This window comes from Haemaphysalis longicornis, unplaced genomic scaffold (assembly GCF_048455015.1).
Source record: "Haemaphysalis longicornis isolate Haplotype H1 unplaced genomic scaffold, Haemaphysalis longicornis Haplotype H1 scaffold_1, whole genome shotgun sequence".
In the NCBI taxonomy this organism is placed as follows: Eukaryota; Metazoa; Arthropoda; class Arachnida; order Ixodida; family Ixodidae; genus Haemaphysalis; species Haemaphysalis longicornis.
Window position 1 is genome coordinate 220,416,740 of NW_027526203.1, and position 12,104 is coordinate 220,428,843.

Sequence of the window (12,104 nt, forward strand, 5' to 3'; positions counted from 1 at the left end):
AGCTCACTGGTTTGGGTGAGGAGCTATTGATTTTTCATTTTTCGCTCCCTTCAGTTACGGAGCGTCGCGCCGCCACACGCCGACAGAAGGCGCTGCTCTCCGCGGAGGCGCTTGGGCAGGAATCCTGGGTTCGTTAAGTTTTTCACCGTCCCCTTGCGCAGTTGTAGCGCGTACAACATAGCCATTCATTTGCTTGAGCGTCACCCTTGTTTGATCTTCACAAAGGCTAAGCCTCCTCACAGAAATGCTTCTTCTAGCTGGCAAAATATATCTTCCCCTCCGGATGACACATGAGGATATTGGCAAAGAACGCTACAACACGTTTTCCCCTCCCTCTATTTTTCTTCACAGGGGCGCTTCACAGTTTCATTCAGCAAATTATGATGTCAGCATCATTAAAATTCAGTAAGTAACTGTATTACTATGAAGCCCCCTATTTTTTGCAATGACTTAGTTTTCATATAACTCTTAACCCAATGTGTAGTAGGTGCTGAAACTTCGGGTCAAACCGACTCTCAAACTGAGGAAAGAAAGGCTCCAGATTACCACTGCAGTATGGCGAAACGTTACCGTGGATTTGAAGGCAGCGGTTTCTATTTTGCTTTCAACTTCCGTGTCGGCTCGTTAATATACCATAATAAATCAGGCCCGCTTTGTAAAAGCTGTTCCATACCCCGAAGTGGCTCAGGGTCTAAGGCGTCGTGCGACTGAGTCCAAGGAGGCGGGTTCAATTCCTGCCCCAGTGGCTGCTTTTGAGATGGAGGTGAAAAGTGAGAACGCCCATATGTCAAGACTTAGCCGCACGTTAAAGATTCTCAGGTGATCAAAAATAATCCGAAGCCCTGCACTACACCGCATATTTTAGCCCAGGTGTACCTTCGGCGCGTTAAACATCACAATCAATCAATCAATCAATCAATCAATCAATCAATCAATCAATCAATCAGTCAATCAATCAATCAATCAATCAATCAGTCAATCAATCAATCAATCAATCAATCAATCAATCAATCAATCAATCAATCAATCAATCAATCAATCAATCAATCAATCAATCAATCAATCAAGAACCAGTTCTAATGAGTAATAGAACGGTTGAAGAGACGACACAATAGACCAGGAGCGAAGACAAGACGGGGAGAGCGGTGAGTGGTGCCGACCCAATCAGAGTCGTAGCCCCGCAGCGTTCATAGGGCACAAAGCAAGGCCAATTCCTCTCTCCTTTTAGCGGCATCTTAGGGCAACATTCTTAACATTATTTTTGTGCATTTGTATGGGCAACATTTGTCAGCAAAAACAAATTCAATATATTTAAAGGAGGAACGGATAACGAGGATTCCATAAAACACCAAATTTACTGAAAAATCCACATTCATCCCACAGGGTTGCTTAGGCCGCAACTGTGAAGCCACCTTTTATTCAAATGTAGGAGTTACACCAGTCAGTATAAACCGGCTCGGTATCGTAACATCCAAGCAATATAGGTAACCACAAATTCATGAACACACAATTTACTCCTTTTCCTTCCTTCAGAATGTTATTTCCGAAAATACAGCCTCAGTAAGCCCCTGCGCTGTGAGACAAATGAGCTGCAGATATTTTAAGTCTTTCGGTTCTGCAATTTAAACTGGATGTTCAGTCAGCCAGCCAGACTGACAGTCAGTACTAGGGACACTCTTCTTTATAGATAATGATCTCCTTTTTTCGGGAGTGCTGTGGTGGTAACGTCGGGACAAAAGGATAGAGAGATGGAGAATAACTTAAATGAAGAATGGCGATGTTAGCCGAGCCGTCGCGCTGCCTTACTACGCCAGATGATAGGGAAAAAAAGATGTCGGATGACGCGCACACAAATCTCAGTCATATACAAAATGTATTTCACAGAATGGGTGATACCAGGAAGAAATCTGCATTGACGAAAAAGGGAGATTTTTAAGTCTTCTGATATTGCACAGTTAAAGGTTTTATGGGCAAGATTTTATACTGGAGGAAACACCCGCTGTATCTTAAGGGCTAAAAAAAGGAGCTTTGCAACCGGGTTTATATCTACCTCCTAAACACTGTTTGCCTGCGGAATGGCGACTGTAGCGACGGTCTCATTGAATTTGTTTTAAAACTCACATTGCTAGTAGATATCCCTCACATGCTTTACTGGGAGCCTACTAGGACACGTGGTCCACAGCCGACTTTCCCCCCACATCAAGGACAAGAGCTATTTCCCGGAAGTGATGTATGCCTTCCGCGGACATCTCTCAACCTAAGGTGTTCTACTTTATCTGAAAGAAGACCTCACCCGGAAATCTAGTGCAAACACAACGTCTGCTTGTGACGGGGAGCGAAAATAGCTCAAACATTTCCAAATGGCCAGCGCAGTTATTGCGACACGTCACCAGCAGTTGTTAAAGGAGCCATGAAGAGAAAACACAAGTTTGGTTCATTCGAAAGATTGCCTCGTTAGAACCATACTGACACCACTTTTAACACAAACTTCGCTCAAATAAGCTACATAATTAGGAAAAAAGGGAATGACCATGCGACCCACCAGCTCATTTCCCGCAACAGAACCTATGATGTCACACGAGAATGCTCTGCGATTGGCGAAGGCCGGCAAAAGCAAACGCAAGTTAGGCAGGGCTTACCAGTTTGCATAGTGAGCTATATGCCCGTTAAACATACTGCACATTCCTTTTATGACACGAAGAACGGTGGAGTAAACGGTTGACGTTTCGAATAAACACGCAAGCGTGTACGCCAATGCGTACGAAACTACCGCCAGCCGAACTCGACATCTCGCCGTCGCCACCGTCGCGCAGACGAATTTTCGGGTTCGAGGCTCTTCGGGGCCAACGAACCGTCCCAGCACGCACAGCCGCGAGCTTGCTTGGTATCGTAATCCCTTCACAGGAGGTTGGCCGTCATATCGACAACCAGCAAAGGTAAAAATAGAAACGAGGGGAGTAAGGAACAGCAAGCAGCGACGAGATAGTGACAGTCGTCGCAGTTTCGGAATGGTGTTAACTTGCTGCTATTGTTAGGAGCTCGTTTCCAGTTTACAACCACTGAAAACTTCAGTTTGTTCGAGTACTTTACAATAAAATTTCGTTGCTACGTTTTGAAATGCCCATGTAGTACGGGCAAATCGTCGAGGAAGTGCGACATCGCCTCCGGTGAGGAGATCTCCTTTCATGTGCTGCCCAACGACGAACCTCGGCGAAGCAAGTGGCTACGTTTTGTGAACTTTGCAAACGGAGGAGAAAGAGAGCTAAAGGAAGTACGAGTGTGCTCGCTTCATTTCCGAGGAAGTGATTACGGCAGGGACCCTTAAGTTAGCTCACTCCTGGGACATGCTGGCGCTCGTCGCCGACTTCGTCAAATCGCCGTCAAAGCGCTCTGACCTTGGGGGAAAAATGCCATACACACCGCGCATTGACGCTCGTATCTTCCTGGTCGAAGCAGAGAGCTAGCGCGAACGGCTTTCCATACACGACACCGGCAAACTGGCATAAGCGATACTGCTACTGAAATTGAGCTATTATTAACCGTAATAAAAATACGGCACATACGTACCAGTCTGTATTCGTCCGTCGCGACGGGGCTGACGAGGCAGCGGTGCCTGTTGTGGCTACCGCGGAATGGTCGCTTTCCGGTCCATCCGCGTATCCCACAACTCCTACCGCTCGTGCACTTAGAAGAATTGAGCATTCAAGTGGTGTGAGGTTGTTAAATGCAAGCCCGAGGTTCTCGGCGAGAGTTTTGTTCTCCGGATCAGGCGATTCCATGACTAGGGCTGCGGGTGCACTAGGTTTAACTAGTATTTTTCTAAAATGACCGCCGTCTCGGTTCCGGCACGAGTTCCGGTTCCTGTTTGATTCCCGCGTGTGGGTGCTATATGGAGTCGACATATAAGTATGTTTCATGGACCGGCTCGTATGACGCCATTGTTCACGTCACGAAATGTGCAATTTAGCGGGAGATTTAAAATTTTGGCTCAAATTGCCTTATTTCTCAGTGAATAAAGCATGATTTGCTTCCGGGAAAGCGCTTAGGGTACTATGAAACACCTAATCTTTCGAATAAAACAAACTTTTGTTTTCTCTTCATGACTCCTTTAAGCCACTTTACAAACTCATAGGCATCGTCCTCTTCGTGCTACAAACTCGTTAGTCACGAAACCAGCAAAATTTGCGCCTTAAAAACTTGATCAGTGACATTGAAATATTAGCTTAGCTGATTTAATTTGCACTTTAATTTTTCACACTTACTGATGTCCCCCGCAGCTAACAGCTTTCTTCCAAGGCGCCTTCTTTTTGTCCCGAAGAGTATATCTCTGAAAAATGTTCAAAGTTTTCGCTCAACACCTGGTATGCGATGCAATAGCATTTGGAGCTCCATCAATAGCGCTCTATAACAGCTGTTGTTGGGCAATTCCGACCAGGGCTGTGAGATGACAAATCGCGCAGCGCCCGAGGAGACCAGGGGCCGAATTCTCTAAAAAACGGGCGTCGTTTTGAAACGACGGGGTAGCGCCATGCAAATGCATGTGTACCGGAGTTGGGGCCGTCGCTTTTGGGTTCTCTGCAGGAGGGTGAGCCGCAGAAAAGCGGTGTGGCAAGGGCGCGAAGCGACAAGTAAAACGACGAGGGGGTGGGGGGGGGGGGGGGGGGGTCGTTTCGCGCCCTTGACACAGCGCTTTTCTGCGGCTCACCCTCCTGCAGAGAACCCAAAAGCGACGGCCCCAACCCTAGTACACATGCATTTGCATGGCGCTACCCCGTCGTTTCAAAACGACGCCGCGTCGTTTTCGAGAATTCGGCCCCAGGACGGCGCGCGCTCGTACGCCTCTCGTTGGCTGCTCGCCCACATCCTCACCTGGCGTGGGCAGGCGCGTGCGTGTGGCTACCGCTTTATACGGAGAAGCAGCCTAATGTACGTGCTAACGCCTGAATGCCTGTTTAAGTGGGTTCCAAATGTTGTTGAAGTGCGAACTGAGACTGCACACTTTCGGCCTCTGGCGGCGGAGTGACGAAACAATGCAGGCCGCTTTCCGACCAACCTCTCTGAGCCGATTCCGTGGCTCCACTTACCGCAATGCACTCGAGCGACCAACCCATGCCCCCAACAAAGCAAATCCGCTGAATGACCGCACCGTGCCCACCATTTGACTAAACCTGTGCACTGCGCAGTGCAGAACGTCGTACTTGCATTGCGTATTGCCACAGCGCAAAGCGAACTTTTGAGGCAAACTGTGCGCTCGACACATATTCATTTGACAAACTTTTGTTTTTAGCTGCATAGGCAGGTCAGTCAAGGGCTTTGTAGGGAAGCTGAACATCAGCATTTTCTTGGAGTGTAGGTGCATTCTTCCCCAATCTTTTTATAACAGCGATGCTGTTTCAACTGGCGGTTGAGCCGGCGAACGGGCGATGACGTCACCGCGCGGTCCTGCATCGCAGCTTTACCGCAGCATTGCCTCGCCCGTCTCGGACGGGACTCGTGTCGCCACCTATCGGAGGCGCGATACAAATGGTACAAGCATGGCTTTGGAAGCGCGTCGCGGGGTGGCTCCCTCTATCGATTGTTACGACGATTGGTGCTGTTTTGAGGGTGCAAAGGGAAGCATTAATGCCAAAATGAAAAAAAGCCAATAAGGTGAGAAGCGATAACGCTAATCAATTTCTAAATTAGTGTCCCTCATGCCAGGCCAAAGGAGCCGAACGGTGGTCACCGAACGAGTACAAAAATTTTGAGCAAATGCTCGTTCCGCTGCGCCCTCCGCTACTCTTCGAGCTTCACCGCAAAGCCGGTGGACACACGTACATTGTACATACTTGAATGACCGAGTGTCCATTGCTTTTTTGGGGGCTAACGACGACGCCACGTAGAAAACTTGACCGAGTCTTGAAGCATAACCAAGCTGAAAAATTGGCCGAGACTCCAAGCATAACCACGCATAAACTTAGCCGAACAAAAAATAACTATAGTGGGGCCGCCAGCTTCGCGGTTTGCCTTGTCTTCACGCCATTGGTACGAAGCTGCCACAGTTTTTTTTTTTTTTTCGCTGTTCAAAGGCTCTTTGCCATTCGGTGGCTGCTTACGGATCGCCGCTTGTTCATCGTAGTAATGCAGGCTTATTGCCGCTTCGATGCAGGTCGTTGAATATTGAAGAACCCAACAAAACCGTACCGCTCTTGTTTACACTTTCCATGCGCACACAACCGGCGAAATAGGATCTACATGCACGCTTCCACTCAGCGGAGCCTTAAAATTAGCAGAGACACGTTGTGCCGGTACATTCCGAGGTACATGCCGAGACATGCCGAGCAGATACATTAAGAGCTCGCGGAATATAAGCAGCGCTTGTATTTTCAAACGGTTTCTATATTTTCGCAGTACCTTTTTTTGGTTATCTGAGAATTACATCCTGTTTTTCTTGCGACTGTTTCTTCGCGTTCAGGCATACACTCTAGCTTTACTCAGCTCACTATTTTAAGCCAAGCATGTATGGGTAGGGTTCCGTGTAATTTTCGTGACCACTAACCCACATCCCTTCCCGCAGCTCGACGTGTCTTTGAAGCGCGAGGTGTTCAGAAAATAATCGTCCCCGAGTGAGCTATTATTATGCTGTCACGACGAAACTCGCACGCCGTTCAAAACATGATTTGGACCTCAAGCTTATACGTCCCAACTCTTGTATATGCATCTTGCGTAGATTAGTAAATAATAAGGCCTATTTTCAAAATCAAACCGTGACTTACACCTCCCGCCTAAAATCCTATCGCTTGGATATGTATTTTCGCGTAGATTACTTATCAACACGCACCATTTTTAAGGTGTGTGCGTGTATGTACGTCTTTCTTAGGGATGACCATCAACGCAACGCTCAAGAGAAATAATTTCTTTTTCATACTTTCTACGTAAATTCCGTCTAAGCTTTATTTCGTGCTAGAAAGCTTCGCTGGTCATCTAATTTTACAGAGTGGAACGGCTCCAAATTTTTTAAGACTATATATAATATTTCTTGGACTGTATACGAATGCGACAATTTCGGTCTGTTCGTCTACCTGCCTCTCACCCATTTAACCACCCGTCCAGAAGACAAAACTGAGCAAAAATTACGTATAGGCAAGACCCTTCCACACTACCAAAACCACTGGCATGTGTCATACATGTTCACTTCATACAGCGCCAAAGAAACCTCAGGCGTGTTTGCGACAAGATTTCAGTACACAATCGACAGAAGCAACGGTCTTTTTATTTAGAATACACTGTAGGCCGGCTTTAGAGCGAAGCTTTATTGGCCTGTTTCGCGGCCTTTAGTTTGTATTTTGGTGCTGCTGTTCTACTAGCGAGTGCGCAGCGCATGCCCGGCGGCTCCTCTTCGCCCGCCGCTCTGGTGGCGAAAAGGACCATTCTTGGTTCCACACAAAACCATCATAATAATTAATTAATTAATTAATAATTGCGTCCGAAGAGAACGCGAACACGCTCTAGCAAATTTCGTCGAAAGGGTTGCCGCAGCACCCGGGGCATCCAGGCACGAAAGAAGCATGACGCAGAACAGGAACGTTTTCGGCAACAGCGAAACGTGGCGCAGACCGAGAATGCATGCTGGGTACGCTGGCTCAAATACGGGTTTTAAAGGAACAACGCGTGGCGGCAATAAAAGACGACCAGCGTCGTGAGAAGTACGTCCAGAAGCCACGAGCGAACAAAAATGCCTCGCACTTCCGTCTCAACCCAGTTTTGCCATGACGCCCGAGCAATAATTTCAAGCGGTACTACTTGACTTCAACTTGCAGTTCAGCAGGACACTGACATTAGTGACGATGTAAACGCCATTCAAACCTCCTCTTTACGGCGACTCCCACATAATTGTATTTATTTATTTATTTATTTATTTATTTATTTATTTATTTATTTATTTATTTATTTATTTATTTATTTATTTATTTATTTATAGTACCCTAAGTGCCCGAGCAGGCATTACATGCGGGGGGGGGTGGGGGGGGGAGGCGGTACATAGGTAAACCACACCAAAAATACAATTTCACATGCAGCAAAGCACAGAATGCAATGAAAATGCAATAACTACACTCCAATTACACCAGCAATTTCAACGTACAGCATGAAGCATTGCAAACAAATACAACATTGCGTAGTGACCAATATCAAGTGATATAATACTGCACCAACAGGAACGCTCATTGTTACATCCTTGAAATAAGAAGAAGAAAAAAAAGAAAACACGATGCAAAGCAAATTAAAAATTGTCTTGAATCGTTAAAAAGACAAGGAGCGCTGTTTCAAAGGCCGAAGCGTCTCTTAACGTGACAATGTTTGAAGGTAAAGAATTTAATTCATTTATTGCTGATACAACAGGAGTATACTGATACTTTCTTGTTCTTATGAAGACAGAATTAACTTTGTAAGCGTGGTCGATGCGTGCAGACGCATATGTTGCTGGAAAGATAAATTTGCGAGCGAAGGCCGGTGGATTATGGTAGAGCGTACGGAAAAAACGTAACCTTGAATATTGACGGCGCAGAATATGAGTAGGAAGATTCACTTTATTCTTTCGGGCACATACGCTTTGGTTTCGGGAAAATAAGGACAGAATAAATCTTTGTTTTGTACCCATTCTATCACGTTGATGATATCAATTTGATTAGGATGCCATTATATTTCCGCATATTCTAGAGAAGGGCGAAGAAGAGCACTGTACGCTTGAAGCTTCATTTCAGAGTTAACAAGATGAAGGCGTATTTCTGTCCTGTGTATTTCTCTTCTTAGTCAACGTCTTTCCGCGCTAATTTTCAAGATGAATCAACACCAACTCGCCCAAATTGCCATCCTGCTAAGATGAAGGCTACGCTTGCGCAAACCAAATTTTTTAAACGCTTTCGGCGTCATTTTCTGTATATCAGACGCCCAGTTTTAGTTAGAGATGAATGTGATTTCAAGGTATTTAAAGGAGGAAAGTGCCTGAATTTCCGAATAATTGATTATATAACTATAGGAGTTTGAGCTCGCTACCGAAGAAAATCGCACGTGTTTTTTTTTTTTGTGTGTTTATTTCCTACTGCCATCGTTTCCAACATTCGGCTAATGTTGATAAATCGAGATGGAGTGAAGGAACGTCCTCAGTTATAGGTAATTATTTCTCTGAAAAATCACGCAGTCGTCGGAGAATAGGCGAATGGACGAGGAAATATTATAACTATATCATTGGTATAAATGGAAAACAGAAGGCCTAGCACCGACCCCTGAGCAACGCCAAAGAGAACAGCGACAGGGCTAGAGACATAGTCATTTATTTTAATGATTGCCATCGTTTTGTTTTTAATTTCGTCAAAGTTGTTGTACTTCCATCTATATTATAATTCTAATTTTAATTGTTAGGCGCTTAGGGTAGCTCGACCAAAACCTTCGATAAATCAATAAAGATGACATCGCTGCAACGGGACATGGGCTGTAAAACGTGGAGGTCTGTACCTAGCTCAAAAAGTTGAGTTTGACAAGAAAGATTTTTTCTAGACCCATGCTGGTTGTTGACAAAGAAATTGTTCTTGTTGAGGGGGTTGACTATATCCGTGAAAAGAATATGTTAAAGTTACTTGCAACAGATTGCACCAAGTGAGAGATGGGCCTGTAGTTTATGGGAACAGTTTTGTCGCCGGATTTTTTTTTAAAAATGAGTCTGTGAGCAAATTTCCAGTCCTCTGGCAAGCAACCTGACTGCAGTGATTGTTGAAACAGTGAAAGTACGTAAGGTGAGTGTGGGCTAGTTAATTTTAGGAGCCTTGCAGTTATATTGTCAGGTCCAGGACTAGTCTTGAAAGCTAGGCGGTCAATTGCGCATGTCACGCCATGGGCTTTAATTTCAATCGGCTTGAAACTATGGGGTGTGTTCGGTTGCGGCCCTCTCAAAAAGTCACTGAGAGGCAGCTCGGCTGTGACAACCTCAACAAAGGCCTGGCTCAATTCCTCGATACACTATTCAAGTGATAGCGCATCCCCCGTAGCATTTTTCAGGACCGGTACTGAGCTATTGTTCTTTGTGTTTACAATGTTCCAGAATTTTCGGGGGTCACTTTTTATTAGGCTTGGTAATGTAATATTGAAATACTTGTGTTTTGCCTCACTAATTATTGTTCAGCTAAAGTAGAAACCATTTTATACTTCTGCCAAACTTCCCAATCATCAGATCAAGCTGCCTTTCTGTACGCTCTTTTTTTTTTCGGTTTAAAAGTCGTTTGACATTTCGTGTAAACCATGCCCGGGTCATTCGACCTGTAGCTTATCACTGTTTTTGGCGCACAAGTGGCCATTATTACTTTTAATTTCTCACGAAAGATAGACCTGTTTTCGTTCTGTGTATGATTCTGAAAGCCAGTCTCTAGTTTTTCAGTTAAAGACTGTAGCATATGGCTCGTTTTTTCTGCGTCTGTGCGGGCGTAATTGAAGTTGTGTTTCTGTGTTTTAGTTTTGATAACAGGCGGGATTGATACCGATCAATGAATGCTTTATGGGACACTTATTTTATCCATAACATGCGCGTTTCTGACGTCAGGCTGATTCGTTATGATGAGATGTAATAAGTGATGGCCCCGCGTTGGTTGACAAACTATTTCTGTAAGTTGGTGGTAATTAATTCCGGGAAAGAAACTGAGACTATCTAGGCGATTATTCTGCGCAGTGGCGGAATATGGGGAGCAATCTATGCCGGGGTATTTGATTGATTTATTGAATGTGGGGTTTTACACGCCGACGCTACACAGGCGATGAGGTGCGCCGTAGTGGAGGGCTCCGGATTAATTTTGACGTCCTGGGTATCTTTAACGTGCGCCGAAATCTCGAATACACGGGCGCTTCCGCTTTTCGCTTCAATCAGGAAAGCGGCCGTCGCGGCCGTTAATCTAACCCGTGTCTTGGGCTTAGCAGCACAACGCCTTAGCCACTGAGCCACCGAGGTGGGTGCCTGGGTAGTTGAAATCCCCTCCTATGATTAGTACACAACTTGGAAATTGGTTTAAGATCGTGCCTATATTATGTCTATACTGTCGTTCAAAATGTCAATAAAATCGGCGCGACTTTCAGGGAGACGGCAACAGCCACCTAGGACGAAGAGTATATGGTCAATGTGAGCACTCACCCAGACTACTTCTAAAGGTGAATCAACGTCGGTTAGCGATGGGCGACAATAGTCTTTAACGGCGATCAGTACGACGCCCACGCGAGAGTCGCCCCTGTCCTTGCGGAAAATTTCAAAGGTCGAAGGCAGCGTAAGGTCTTTATTCGCTATTTCATCGGAGAGCCATGTTTTTGTGCCAATAGCGCATGATATCGCCTGAACACGAGTGGGAATGAAAGCTTTAAAGGCATCCAGTTTTGGAAAAATACTGCTGAAGTTCGCTAGAAGTAAGGAAACTGGGGGTATTGCTTGTGAGCTGCAAGAGGTTCTACAAGTGTGTCATTTAGAGGAGGGCGGTTTTCCTTTTTTTTTCTTTGCAGAGTCTTGAACGGCTTGTGTATAAACTTTTGGAGAAGACGAAGAGGAAGCTTGCACCGAGCTCAACAGACACCTGGACGAAGAAGATGAAGACGACTAGGAGAGGCGACAACACGGCTGCTTAGCACCCGGTTCTCTGTAGAAAATGTAAATATATTGGCTTTCTATCGACGATGGCCTCCTCCTTTGCCTCCCTGGATGTTTTCCACAGCTTGGTTTGGGGAGGAATCATAACGGTATAGGCCGTTTTCCATGTGCAGCTTGTTAAAACGTCCATTGTATCTTCCTCCGTCATTTTTGTTTGCCTTTCAGAATTCCCGCAGTTTTATTCCGGCAAACTGAACCTTCGGGTACAAATCCTCCTCAGGCAATATTTCGTGTGATTCAAGATTTTCTAGTTTAGGTCGAACACTCAGATCAGAGCCACTGTTTTTTATTTAAAGTACAGAAATATTACAATTAGGTAGTGGCCTATGAAATTAGGTCCACTGCGACCTACGCGATGAGCCCGTTCAGTGTTGTCAACTTCATGCTTAAGATGCCTAGACAGGAATTGCCTTACAATACATTCGATTCCACCTAGTCCTCGTGTTCG